Source organism: Pogona vitticeps, chromosome 1 (assembly GCF_051106095.1).
Source record: "Pogona vitticeps strain Pit_001003342236 chromosome 1, PviZW2.1, whole genome shotgun sequence".
NCBI classification, from domain to species: Eukaryota; Metazoa; Chordata; class Lepidosauria; order Squamata; family Agamidae; genus Pogona; species Pogona vitticeps.
Window position 1 is genome coordinate 34,662,312 of NC_135783.1, and position 13,485 is coordinate 34,675,796.

The following is a 13,485-nucleotide window of genomic DNA, read 5'->3' on the forward strand; positions in this document are numbered from 1 at the left end:
CTGTTATGGTTGATGATTTCAGCCAATGTTATATTATAAATCGTACTTTCTATAATATATACCATATTTTTCCGTGTATAAAATGATACTTTTTCCTAAACTAATCAGAGGAAAAATTGAGGGTTGTTTTGTACATGGAAGGAGGCAGTCGCACGTGCACTGGGGCGCCTCTTGCTGCCACTGCTGCTCAATTGCCTCTTCCAGAGCTCACGGCTTGTCCCCTCCGGTGGCCGAGGCAGCAGGAGGCAGAGACGGAAGTGAAGGAGCAATCACACGCGCTCAGGCACCTCTTGCTGCTGCCTCCCCCGCCCACCCCATCACTTCCTCCAGTGGGACTGACAGGGCTCAGCAGGAGGCAGAGGCAAATGAGCGCTGCCACGGCCACCAGATCATCTCCTCCAGCGATTGTCTCCTTAGGGCAGGGGACAAGGCGGTGATGTGAGCTGGAGGCAGTAGGAGACGGAAATGGAAGGGGAGTTGCCCATTAACTGCTCCTCGACCTCCGTCAAGGGTCAAAATTAGGGGGTTGTTTTATACTTTGGGGGGTCGTATACACGGAAAAATATTGCACATTTTACATTACACTATCAACAGCTCTACATTACACTATCAACAGCTCTACAACCAAAAGGCTACTGACTAAACGCTGTATCAAATAAGATCATCTGCTTTTCCAGCCAAAATAAATGACAGAAAAGGAAAAAAGGAATGTGGAGGAAAGTGGAAAATTAGGGTAGTTGGACTGCATTCTGTGCCAACCTCCTAGTGAGTCTATCACATGGGCTGATATGCAAAATGCTGAACAGAAGGGTGCTACTGCGTATAGTTCCTAGGAAAGCAGAATTCAGATGGAGGTCTATGTGGGCGTGTCATCCTTAGAAATAGGAGGGTGCCCAGTAAGAGAGAGGTAGGAGCTACTTTGCCTTTGGCACATGGGGGATATAAAAGCTGCTTTGCCATCCAAAGGAGAGGAGAGAAAGGCACCAGAAAGGAAAGGAACCCTTGAGGGATGGGAGAAAGGGGGAATTCAGGACAGGTCAAGAGGAAGAAGAGGAAGATGCCTTGGAAAAGACAAAGGAAATCTAAAGGTGAATTGGTATAGAAGGGAAGAGAAAAATGAAGGGTTCAGTGAAACTCAAGATGGAATTAGAGGAAGGAGAGTGGGGTGATGCCCAGGAGGAATGATCAAGGACTTACTTGGCTGAGAAATCCTCAGGTGAAGAACCAGAGCCCCTAGAAGTGTAGGATTACATTTACAAAGAAGACCCATGGAGAGGGGTATTAGTATAATTCAGAGTCCCTAAGGGAGAGGGGGGAAAACACGAGAACCCTAAGACTGCCTCCTGGCCATCATATTGGGGCAAATAGGAGAGACAAGAAGGCGGGGAAGCCCAATCCTGCATCAGGTTGACACTGGTACAAGAAGAGAAGTTGGGAAAACAACATTGAGAAGCAACCAAGGAGGAGAACCATGAGAGCCAGAAATATCTTGTTATTATACATGGAAATCCTCCTCAGGTATACCACCCCTCCCTGCTAGGAGCAGGCAGGGACCCCCTGAACTTAGGATTCTACAGACTTGTTAACCCTAGGGTCTAACATGGAAAACTAGATGTACTCGAGGGCTGGGCTTACCTTCAGTGGATAAATCCTTTGCTATGGCCAAGAGAAGCAGACTGTTTTGAACCAGTTGCTGTTCACCCCCCACCCAGTTCAATAAAACTTATTTTATTTCAACCCATTTATCAGAGGTGTATGGATTCAAAGATGGAAGATGGAATAGCTGCTGATCCAGTGGGGACTGGTGGAGCTTACACTGGCACCCAAGACGGGCATCTCAAGTTGCCAGGGGACTGCCAAATGATGTTTAGCATGGCCCAACAAGAGACAAGACATTCTGGTCAGACAGCTAGCTAAGTAACAAAGAACACTACTGCAACAAGTTGTGAACATCCAACAAGGAACCCAAGCTGAGATGATACAGCTGCAGCTGGTTGGCACATTGTGCTGCCAGGTAAGCCACCAAAAATCTCCTTACCCTACAGTTCTGGGTAGTCCTATTAGCTGCTTAGCTAGGTTTACCCAGATTCTGGGTTCATTTAGTCTGGATTCCATGCATGTGTAGTTCTACAGTTAACTGATCCAGAAGCACCTCTAAACCCTCTCCCAATCCTTCAGCTCTGAAATCTCAAGGAATGTGATGCTGCTGAACTGGCGGGCATTCCTACGCTTAGGACACTCTCACAGAGCTTCAAGTACAGTAGCTGCTGTGGAGCAAAGAAACATGAAATGGAGAGAGTAGAGAAGAGGCTGCTGAATTGCAGTTCATTGAGAAATGCCAGTCAATCAACAGAGCTTTGAATAACGCATATCTGCAAACTCTCCCTTTTTTCTCAGGGTTTTTCCAGGAAGTGTAGCTGTGGGATTCCCAAATTTCCAAGTTGTCATTAAAACAAACCAGCCTACAAAATCTAACACTAATAGAAACTGATCTACGAGGCAAACCTTCAGGAATTTCCTTTCTCATTGTTTTGCTACTGCCTTTCAGTGTGGTTAGCCAATGAGTAAAACTATTGAACTGTTTGATCATAGATTTATCATGTAAAGTAGGCCGTCTCCCAATTTTTGGGTAAATGTTTCAAATCTAATAAAGCCTATCCTGTTTGTAGATAACTAGGCCGGTTTCCCAGAACTGCCTGCAAACTGATGCAGTGGGGAGAGAGCAAATGATGCAGTGGGGAGAGAGAAAAAGAAAAGAAAAAACAGAATATCCTGTGAGCCTACCCCAGCTGTAGCTGGCCTTTGTGGTGGGCAGACCACATTGTCCACATGCTTTCTTCACCTGCTACACCTGGGTCCTGGGGTGGGGTGGGGAGAACACTGCTGCCACCTCTGCAGGCACTGCTGTGGGAGATGGCTGAGCTAGAAATCAAAGGCAAACTAGAAGACTCAGAGGGAAGATGCAGAAGACTGGCTGGCATTTGAGGGAAAAGAAGTCTGTGCTGATCCACCCCAAGGGAAGCTGTCGGGATAAGATGGGACAGGGTGAGGCTCCAAGAGCCGAGGCATCTAGAAAGCTGAAGAGGCACCAAGTGCTGCTGGAGACAAGGCAGACAAGTGGCTGGTCCCCTACCCTAGGTTCTCCACCATACCCACTCAGCCTGATCTCTGCCTCCAGACCCAGCCATCTCATGCAGCAGTTTCTGCCTGAACCTCTCCCAGGAGGGAGTGTGCATGAATGTTCTCTCTGTCAGAGACCAAGGACTGGGGGGGATGTGGCTGCGGAAGAGCAGTGTGCCACCTGCCTGGAAAGCTTCTGGCAGTTTTCTTCAAGAGACCTCCCAAACAAGCTGTACTTATGACCTCTGGGGAGGGAAGTAACTCCCTGGCACCCATAAAATTGTGTTGACCCCTTGGACTAGAGTTTGTGGTTCATTGCAGGAGCTGGACTGAGTTTTGGACTTGTCTGTTACTGGCCCAGAAAGGTCGGTGACCAAAAGGACTTCTTATGTCCCTGGCTCATCAGAGCCTGGCCCTAACCAGAACTGTGTTGCACCAGGCCTGAAGCGGCCCAGGCTTACCTTCAGAAGGTCCTGAGTCTGCAAAGGACTATATGCCCGTTGCCTGTCAGGGCCTGAGTCTGCCAAAGCCTATTTCTGCTCAGGCTCAAACTGGACCCAAATATGTAAAATACTTTTGGTGCAAGTTGTTTTCTCCTCCTCTCCACTTCAATAAAACTTCTTCTTCTGCAAAGACTCATCATTGAGGGGGCGGCAGTGGATCACAGAATAATTTTTTTTAGTACAGTACCATAATAAAATTATTATTAGTGATAAGGTATCATGGACTTTGCAAATGACCTGATATACAAACGTTGTTGGGAATTCTTACTGAAGTTCCAAAAGAAAAAAATTAAAATGAAGTAAGCTTAAGGGAGAAAACCAGGTCTACACACCAGATTTGCACTTGCTTTGCAATTTTTTTCCTCATACCCTTCCAAGTTTTCAGAGGGTTAGGGCATCTGTGCTAATCTATTGCAATTAAAACTATTGTACCTTAAAAGATAAACCCGTTTTGCTGTAATCTTCCGGTTCAGATTCTGTTGAAAGGATGTTTGCACTTTAGGGTATAATCCTATACACACCTTCCCAGAAGTAAGTTTGTACTGAATTTAGCTAAGCTTTCTTCTAAGTAGAAATGCCTAGGATAGCACTGTTAGCCTGTCTCCAGAGAACTAGGAAATGTTACTTGGCTTTATTAGTATTTCCCAATGAAGAAATCACTTTACAGAAATGACTATTCTGGGTTGTTTCTTTAACTTTTTATTAATACACACCAGAAGGTAGGTAGTAGAAAATGCACCTTATTCATAACAACAGCCCAACAAGCTCAAAGAGCAACAACCATTAATTTTCCATTTTGGCATAATTTTTTTTCAGTTCTTTTTTAATAAAGTGCAATGGAGCAGATTGTAGCTTGGGGGTGGACATGTGAGTGTAGCGTTCAGCCCTGCCCTCGCCTGTCCATCACAGCTGAGCAGTGGAAAAGGAGCCAATGAGGGAACGGAAGGTGGTGCTAAAGGGGGAGGGGCTGGGATATAAAGGGGGGTGTATGGAGTATGAGAGGAAGATTTTGTGAGTCTGTGAGTTTGTGAGACAGTGAGAGTAGGGTTCTGTGTGTCAGTGAGTTTAGTGAGTGAGAGAGATTGATTATCAACTTGTGATTTACCTATTACTTATTACTGATCAAATAAACAAGTTTAAGTTTCAAAGTAACACATGTCTCAGTGAATAATTGGTATTGATACAGCAATACCTGGTGGCAGCAACTAAAGAAGAAGAGTGAGCACCTCCTGGAGGCCTGAAATAATAGAGGCTTCAGTGCACTCGCTACAGTGAGGCATTTTGCATTCTCAGAAATACTGTACAAATGTTAAGGTATTTTTCTTCTCTCAGGCTTCTGTAAATGAAACACACATTTAAGGATTTCTATGCTTGAAATACTGTCAGCTTGGACATTCCTCCTCATTAATAGCTTTCATATTTGAGCCTGTCCTTGGATTGCATGACCACTCCCTAGACCATGCTCTTGTGTTGTCTGGCTACATTGTCATATTGCTCACCTATACCCTTTAACTGCACCCTTGTTTTCACCAGTGAGGTGTTGGACAGTATGGAATCATGGTTTCTTATTACATTTCCTATGTTCCTGTGTCTCAAACACTTGTGTCATCAACAACAATTTGGTGAATGGCCAGGGTACAGAACATAATAGTCACTTGGCAATTGTTTCTGCAATTTCCCTCTGACCTCCTTGTCTGAGTTTCTACCACTGTTCACACATAAAGCCAGCTGTGTATACAGTGTGTGTCCTTAAAACTCTGAGAATTCCTCCATGCTACAGATAATGTGGGTACCGCTCCAGAAAAGCTGTGTCGAATGAATGTTTTGCATTTTTAAGATGTCAACAGGATTCTTAATTACTTTTCCTGCAACAGATGTAACTCAGCTATATGTGTATTTGAGAAAATAAAATAAAAGGAAAGAAGGAAAAGACTTTTCTCTGTGGTTTGCATTTGGTTTCCTCTATGGTTACTCCCATGACAGTCTTTCTTTTTTTGAAGTCAATTTCTACTTTAAATTTGTTCTGGATGTGCTGAGGATGTTCAATTGTATGAAAATTTTCTGGATGTGGATGGGGAAGAAAGGAAGAAGGGGTGTTTAACTACAGTAATGATTTCATCAGGTTTTGATGTGCAGGATGACTTGACATAGTGTCACACATCCTCATATCAACCAGTTTCCAAGTCTTCTTCAACAATGAGAAGATCTTTGCATATACAATTTTTTTAAAATATTAAACTATTTTAATTGTTTTAAACAATTTAAATTGTATTATTGCCTTTTAATATGATTGTTTTGAATGTATCTTCACCTTAAGACCTGTCGTTATAGGAGATGTTATGATTTGTAGAATAAATAAATAAATAAATATGTTGATTACAGGTATCTTTGATTCTTTTTCATCATCATCATCATTGCCATGGACATTATGATTGTCATTGTCATCTTTAGTCCAGATACTGCCTGAAACCAACAGGCAAAGTGAGGTGGCCACCTTAGGCTGCAGGTGTGTGGTATCATGAAAGGACAGCAAATTGTTGATTATTTACTTTGTTACGATTGCACTTCTATGACTAAGGATGGCAAGAGAGGCTTGTTGACTTTACTGCCTCATGTGCCCCAATGACTCAGCTGCTTTTTGGGTACTGTGTATTTTAATACAGGAGGGCACCATTTGCTGCTCTGCTTCAGGCAGCAAATGGCCTGGTTTGAAGGGATATAGGGAGAGCAAAAGGTTCCAGAAACCTACAGTATACTGAACAATGGCTGATCAGCACCTGGACGGAAAAATGACTGAAAAGCATACTGTCATTTGTTCCATGGGGAGGGGGGACGGCATCCTTCTAATATACATAACAATGAGTAAAGAAATACGAAAATTAAACGTTTTCTGTTCAGTCTCTGGACTAAATGGAAATCAGTGCACACAAAATACACAGCTAAAAATGGGAACAGAGAAAACTCATCAGCAATTTAGAATTGTGATGGCACCTAAATGAGAATACATGTCACACCTACCACCAGTAATGCTCTGCTGTTTCTGTGGATGCTTAAACTTTCTACATTGTAAGATTGTTCTTTAGCACCCTCTACTGTGCATAATTCAAATTCTACTGGGAATTAGGAAAGCCAGATTTTTAAAATTGTGTTTTAAAAAATGAGAGCACAAGAAGAATGCTCCTGAATCAGGTCACAGTGTCCTCTCCCCAGTGAGTAACTGGATTCTCATGGGGTGGTCCAGATTTTATGACCTTTGAAGGAAAATCTTCTCTCAGGCACACTTGGTGGGGACATGCAGGAGGACCTTCTCTCAGGCCAGAGGTGAAATTTAAAACTTACCATATCTGAGCTAGGTCTGTAGCCCAAATTTTGTAGCTTTTTGTTATGTTTTGTTTTTAAGGAAGCCTCACCCCCACATCTGGCCATGAATTTTGCATCTTTTGTGTTTTTTCTGCACCAACCCATGTTCTGTTATGTCCAGCCTGATAAAAGCTCATGTGGAGTCAAAAGCTGGTTTGTGTTTGTGATTTTTGTGGCCCAATAAAAGTATTACCCACCCTGGTTTTTGGATTAAGCCTATAGTATTTTTCCTCCTCTCTCCTTTAAATGTTATTTTCGTGTCATGTTTTGGTTAAACAATATTCCTCTGCTCTTCAGTTGTGTAGGCTTCTAGCCATTTTATATCAGATGCAAACAACAGACAAATTCTTACGTAAGCTCAAGAGGGTATTTTCTATAGTTTTGTTGTCCTTGCAGTCCAGGGGACTCTCAAGAGTCTCCTCCAGCACCACAATTCAAAAGCATCAATTCTTCGGCGGTCAGCCTTCTTTATGGTCCAGCTCTATCTTCTATACATCACTACTGGAAAAACCATAGCTTGGACTATTCTGACCTTTGTTGACAAGATGATGTCTCTGCTTTTTAAGATGTTTTGCTTTCCTCCCAAGAAGCAGGCACCTTTTAATTTTGTGGCTGATGTCACCATCTGCAGTGATCATGGAGTCCAAGAAAATAAAAGCTGTCACTGCCTCCATATCTTCTCCTTCTATTTGTCAGGAGGTGATGGGACCAGTGGCCATGATCTTAGTTTTTTTGAAGTTGAGCTTCAGACCATATTTCTATGCATAGCAAAGGGAATTTTACCAGAAATTAAACTCTGCAAAACATTGTAGAAATCCCTTTTAGATACACATATATTGCATAAATATATATATTAAATATATATATTTAATAAAAATATATATACAAATATATATATTTATCCTGTAAGATTTCTGTGCTGTTGTTTCAGGGCCTGTGAAAATAAATTAGAAAAATAACAATCACACAAAAGTATCCCCCGTCTAAAAAAAAATCTAACCCTGAAAGGTTATTTAGAGAAAAGGGAAGAAGTGATGAAAACATCCAGTGTGCAATTTATCATGTCAAGGGAAATAGCTTGGTGAGTCATGGACTCCAAACGAACTCAGTGTAGCTAACAGGATGAGGGAATTATTCTGGCGAATAAGTGGCCAATGAGCAAATTATAATAGAGTAATTAATAATAAATGCCTACAAGAAGAGAGCACTTGTGCAAAAACAGCAAGATAATTGGTTTCATTTGCAGTTCTCTTCCTCCAGAAGAAATCACTTCTGTAGGTGCACGTGGATTTGCAACAACACATACTGTAATTTGTTGTGAAAATAAAAGGCTGAAGGTGGGGATAGTCAGTGTACTTTGATAGCCTTCTCTGGCTGGGAGCACTTATACCTTGTTCCAGTGATGGCCAACCTTTCTGAAAGCACATCATAAATTAAAGTGGAAAAACTGTTGGGTTGCAGCTCACATCATCCCTAGTCACAGTACCCAAAGGATATTGGGGGTTGTAGTCTAGCTGAATTGGTAGGAGGGACATTTTGCATGAAGGTGTGGGTGGTGTCCCTCTTAGTTGTTCTCCATTCCTACCTCCCCATCAAGAGCTTTCCCAAGCCAGACAGTTAAGATGATACAACACTGATCACTATCTAATCAGCGGAAACACCCGAGCAAATGTTAATTGCAAAATGCAAGATATCCAAGCAGAAATCTTGAGTGTTATTTAATTTACACCCCCCCCCAGAGTCTGGGAGTTAACTGCACTGGCAATTAACACTAGGAAACTGCAGCAGTACATTTACAAGAAAACTAATTTAGCATTTCAAAAGAATCTTAGAATAGCTTCAGGCTCTACTGAAGCCTACAGAATTAATGGGTATGTTGTATATAACCATCCACACAGAAGTGACTAATGGATTGGTAGCAAGGGGGGGGAGGCAACCCCTTCCCTGGCCACAAGCTACTTTCACATTCACATAATGTGTAAATGTGAAATGTCTTTTTGAAACTGCCAGTACACTGTGTTTACGTTTTGCAAGGATCCCCAGCCATTGAGTTGGCCATGTGCTATCTACACAGCTGTTATAAGAACACAAATGAGTAGTACTTTCTTGATTATTGTTCAATTATTTTGCATGTGCTAAAGCCAGATATTCTGTGGTTCAACTTTCAAAAAGTCCCATACTAATGAATGTGAGTAAACTCATTCCCATCATAGCTACTCTTGTGAGATGATCAACTGGAAATAAACAGGAAGCAAAGGGTATGAATAAATGGGCATTTGTCACAGCTGAAGAATATTAGAAGTGCTCTTCCTCAAGGATCTGTATTGAGGCTAGTATGTTCTAGCTTCTTCATACATGATCTGGAGCTAGGGATGAACACAGAAGAGATCAAGTTTGCTTAGTACTTCAACATATCTGAAGTAGTAACAATAACGAAAGTTTCAAAATGGTCTCTTCAAACTGTGTAAATGAGCAAAAAATAAATGAAAAAAAGTCAAATGCACTTGAGGGCAAGTAAACACACTGACATACATTATTGCAAACAAATCATTTTAATTTTGCATACCTTCTGATGGATTTTAAGCTAAGGGTGACACATTAACAAAAACAAAAGGGGCTGTGTGATCCATTCATGGAAACATAGTCCGGGGTTGAAGAATAGCTTTATGGGATCACCAAAGAGTTACAAATAAGATACGCTTTTGAGATCTCTAGAGCTGTTCACAAGGCAAAGTTTGTATAAAACCTGAGGTTAAGGCAAATTATTCAAACGCGGGGCCAAAGATAAGGTCCTTGGCTCATGAAGCCAGACTGCCAACAAAGCAAAATGGAGTTTAGATTGTAGATAAAGCAGATGTGACAAGGGTATCAATTGGCAGCTTGTGCCCCCAGCCCTAGGCAGGAGAGTAACTTGGCTGTCCTGCAGATATAAGCTCAAGAAAGGATTAAGAAACTACTGTATCAAGAAAGAAATTTCATCCCTCACCCCCAGTGTGTGGCAGCTGCCAAAAGGCAAATTCCATACATGGGATCATTGGAAAGGTATAAAAATAAAACTGCTGATATCATAATGACTTTATACAAATTTATACTGGGAACATCCTTTGACTATTGGTTGCTGTATAAAGTGTATTGCATCATCAAGTGTACTGCAAAAATGTAAAAGAAAAAGTGTGGGACTCCTAAACTGATATAAGAGTACAATGTTTAGGTTTCTTTTCTTTTAGAAAAGGTGCATATGAAGGGGGCCCATGAGAGATATGTACAAAAAGTAAGCATGATATGGAGTAAAAGTGTGCACAGGCCAGTTTTGTTCCCTCTCTGATCATTCTAAAACCCAAGAGCATTCAGGGGAGCTAAGTGGCTTGACATTCAGGATTCTTGCCTTGGGTACAAAGTTGGCAGGACTAACTCATTTTCTTCCAGTAGACTTCCCCATAGACATCTGGTGAAACACTGCGGAAGGAGGATGCCACAGAAGATATGCTCCTGGAACAATCCTGCAGAAATTTTATTGCATTCTTATGTTCAGATGAGCCTCGTGGCACAGTGGTTAAACTGCTGTACTGCAGCCAAAACTGTACTCATGACCCTGGGTTCAATCCCAGGTAGCCGGCTCAAGGTGGACTTTGCCTTCTATCCTTCCAAGGTTGGTAAAATGAGTACCTAGCTTGCGGGGGGGGGGCAATGTGTAGCCTGCATAATTAACTTGTAAACCACCCAGAGAGTGCTTGAAGTGCTATGGGGCGGTATATAATCACAGTGTCTGCCCTTATACCAGTCCTGAACTGGTACTATAACCACCTGGGTTTCCCAGTTCTCATGTGCTCATCACTCCCGTAGATATACATCAAGTCCCAAGTCACTCTACTGTGTCTTCCTAGAGTAATAAGGAGATTGCAATTTTTTTCCACACAAGCAATAAGAATGTTTTTCTGGAGTAGCTGTCATGTTTAGAAAAGTTACTTTTTAGAAGGGTGATTCCTATAGTCCCATGGGGCTGATTCAATGGGGTTGCTTTCTAGAAATGAATGCAAAGGACCAGTGGTAACCTGATTTAGTTGACAAGAAAAGCTAAAAATCCAGTTTTTTAAAAGGAAGTTTCATGTGTTTTCAAAAAATAAGTAGGACTAAAAATAATGTTTGATGTATTTGCTTTTAAAAAGTAGCCCTCAAATGGAATTTATGGTGTATTCTAGAACATTAGAGCCATCTCATGAAAGGCCTTATTTTGTTAATGGGACGTGGTGCCGCTGCGGGCTAAACCGCAGAAGCCTGTGCTGTAGGGTCAGAAGACCAGCAGTTGTAAGATTGAATCCACGCGATGGAGTGAGCGCCCGTCTCTTGTCCCAGCTCCCGCCAACCCAGCAGTTCGAAAGCATGCAAATGCGAGTAGATAAATAGGGACCACCTCGGTGGGAAGGTAACAGCATTCCGTGTCTAAGTCGCACTGGCCATGTGACCACGGGAGATTGTCTTTGGACAAACGCTGGCTCTGTGGCTTGGAAACGGGGATGAGCACCGCCCCCTAGAGTCGAACACGATTGGACAAAAATTGTCAAGGGGAACCTTTACCTTCACCTTTGCCAGAAATAGGGATTCTAGTTGCAGGACTCGCTAACAAGTCAGACTTAAGTGGCACCAGTGAATTGACACCGGCTTGACTTTTTTTTTTCAATGACAAACTCGACTCATGACTCAGAACCCATTCACCCTCTCCCTTTTTTCTGGGGGGAAAAACTCTGACTTGGGACTTGGGTCTCAGGACTTGGTACCAAAGACTTGTACTCAGGAGTTGGACCCAAAGACTTGCAAACATCCCTTAGGTGTCACATTGTAGCTTAAACTCGGGATGATGTTGGAAGTATGACATATTTGGCATTCAAGATTCATCATCTTTCCACCAGATTCCAGCAGCCAAAATCTTGTTGCTTAGTAAATTGCTTTGTAAACAGTGCTACAGTAGGTCCACTGAATAAATGGGGATTGAATGAATCAACTCCTCTGCAAGTTCCATTGATACAAAGAGGCCCACTCTAACTGTGATTTAAGTATGCTAAAGTAAGTCACAGTTAAAGTACTGTAGACCTATTTGAATTGACATAACTTACAGAGGAGTTAACTTGCCAAATCAACATTGATTCAATAGACTTACTCTAGTGCAATTTACTGTGCAAAGCAACAGGAGAACAATTTCCTTTATAGCAAATACACTGGAATTTAACATAATGGCCAGGATCTTATTATTTATGCAAGCACAAGTGCAATGGCTAAACTGTGATAGTGTGCATTGCTGCTAATTAATGTATACTTGCTTATATTCCTTGTCACATACCTCACATGACTGGCACACAACTAGTGGTAACTTGTTAACTAGTGGCTATTTGCTGCTGCCATTTATATCGCAGCACTTATACCAATGTAACTAGCTAGTAGCATTCTGGCCAGTATATTGTTAGTTATATATTGAATCCTGTATGTTTTCATACCAGTATAATGAAAATTTCCACAAAAGAAGTCATTCGCTGTTGGGTACCAAATCATGTAACTTCGAGCACAACAACAAATAACTCCTGACTTCATTTGCATCATTTCAATTATGAAATTTAAACCTTCTGATCAGGTCTGCCCATTCTGTAAGATTGTCTCAGGCAGGGCGGTTGAGAGTTCTAACCTCGAGAGAGGCCTAAGAAATGACCACCAGACATTGGGCCCTCTTGGTGGTAGTTCTGCAATTATGGAACCGTCTCCCGCCCAAGATTCACCTAGCCCCTTCATTGGGAACCTTTAATAAGCTATTAAAAACCTGGTTATTTAGGCAGGTATTCTCTGATCTAAAAACACCTTGATACAATAATGCCTCCAATAACCTAATGTCTAACCTAGCACCATGCTTCTCACTTTATTTTTTTATGTTATACCATGTATTTTTATTGTAATTTGTTTTGTACTTTTTATATTTTAATAGATGTTGTTGAGTTCTCTGTCGTTATGTTGAATCCTTTTCGTTGTTGTAAACCACCCAGAGTGGCCTTGGCTGCCAGATGGGTGGTATAAAAATCAAATAAATAAATAAAACCAATTGTTTTGCCAACAGATGTATCTAACAGGATTTGGTTTTATAACAATTATACGGTACAAGTTTTCAAAACTATTGACAATGACTGTTGGGAGTTTTCTTTGTGTATATGAGAATTGATATGTACCTTTTGCATTGGCACAAATACTGGAATTAATGTTTTCTGACAACTTCTGCATTTCACAGTGTACACTGTGTTCTCTTCAGCGTGTAAGAGCAGATCATAGTGCCAGCAATCAGTCTGGGCATCAAAAGAAGCAGTGACAGCATGAACTCAACTGAAGCCAAAGGCAGTGGTTTCCACCTGTTATTTAGGTGCTTCCTAAACCTGGCCTCACAAAAATGTGATGTAAGAAGGAATAACTAAACAAGGGGTGGGAAAACAAGTAGGCTGCACATGAACATTGTGAAACTAGATGGCAT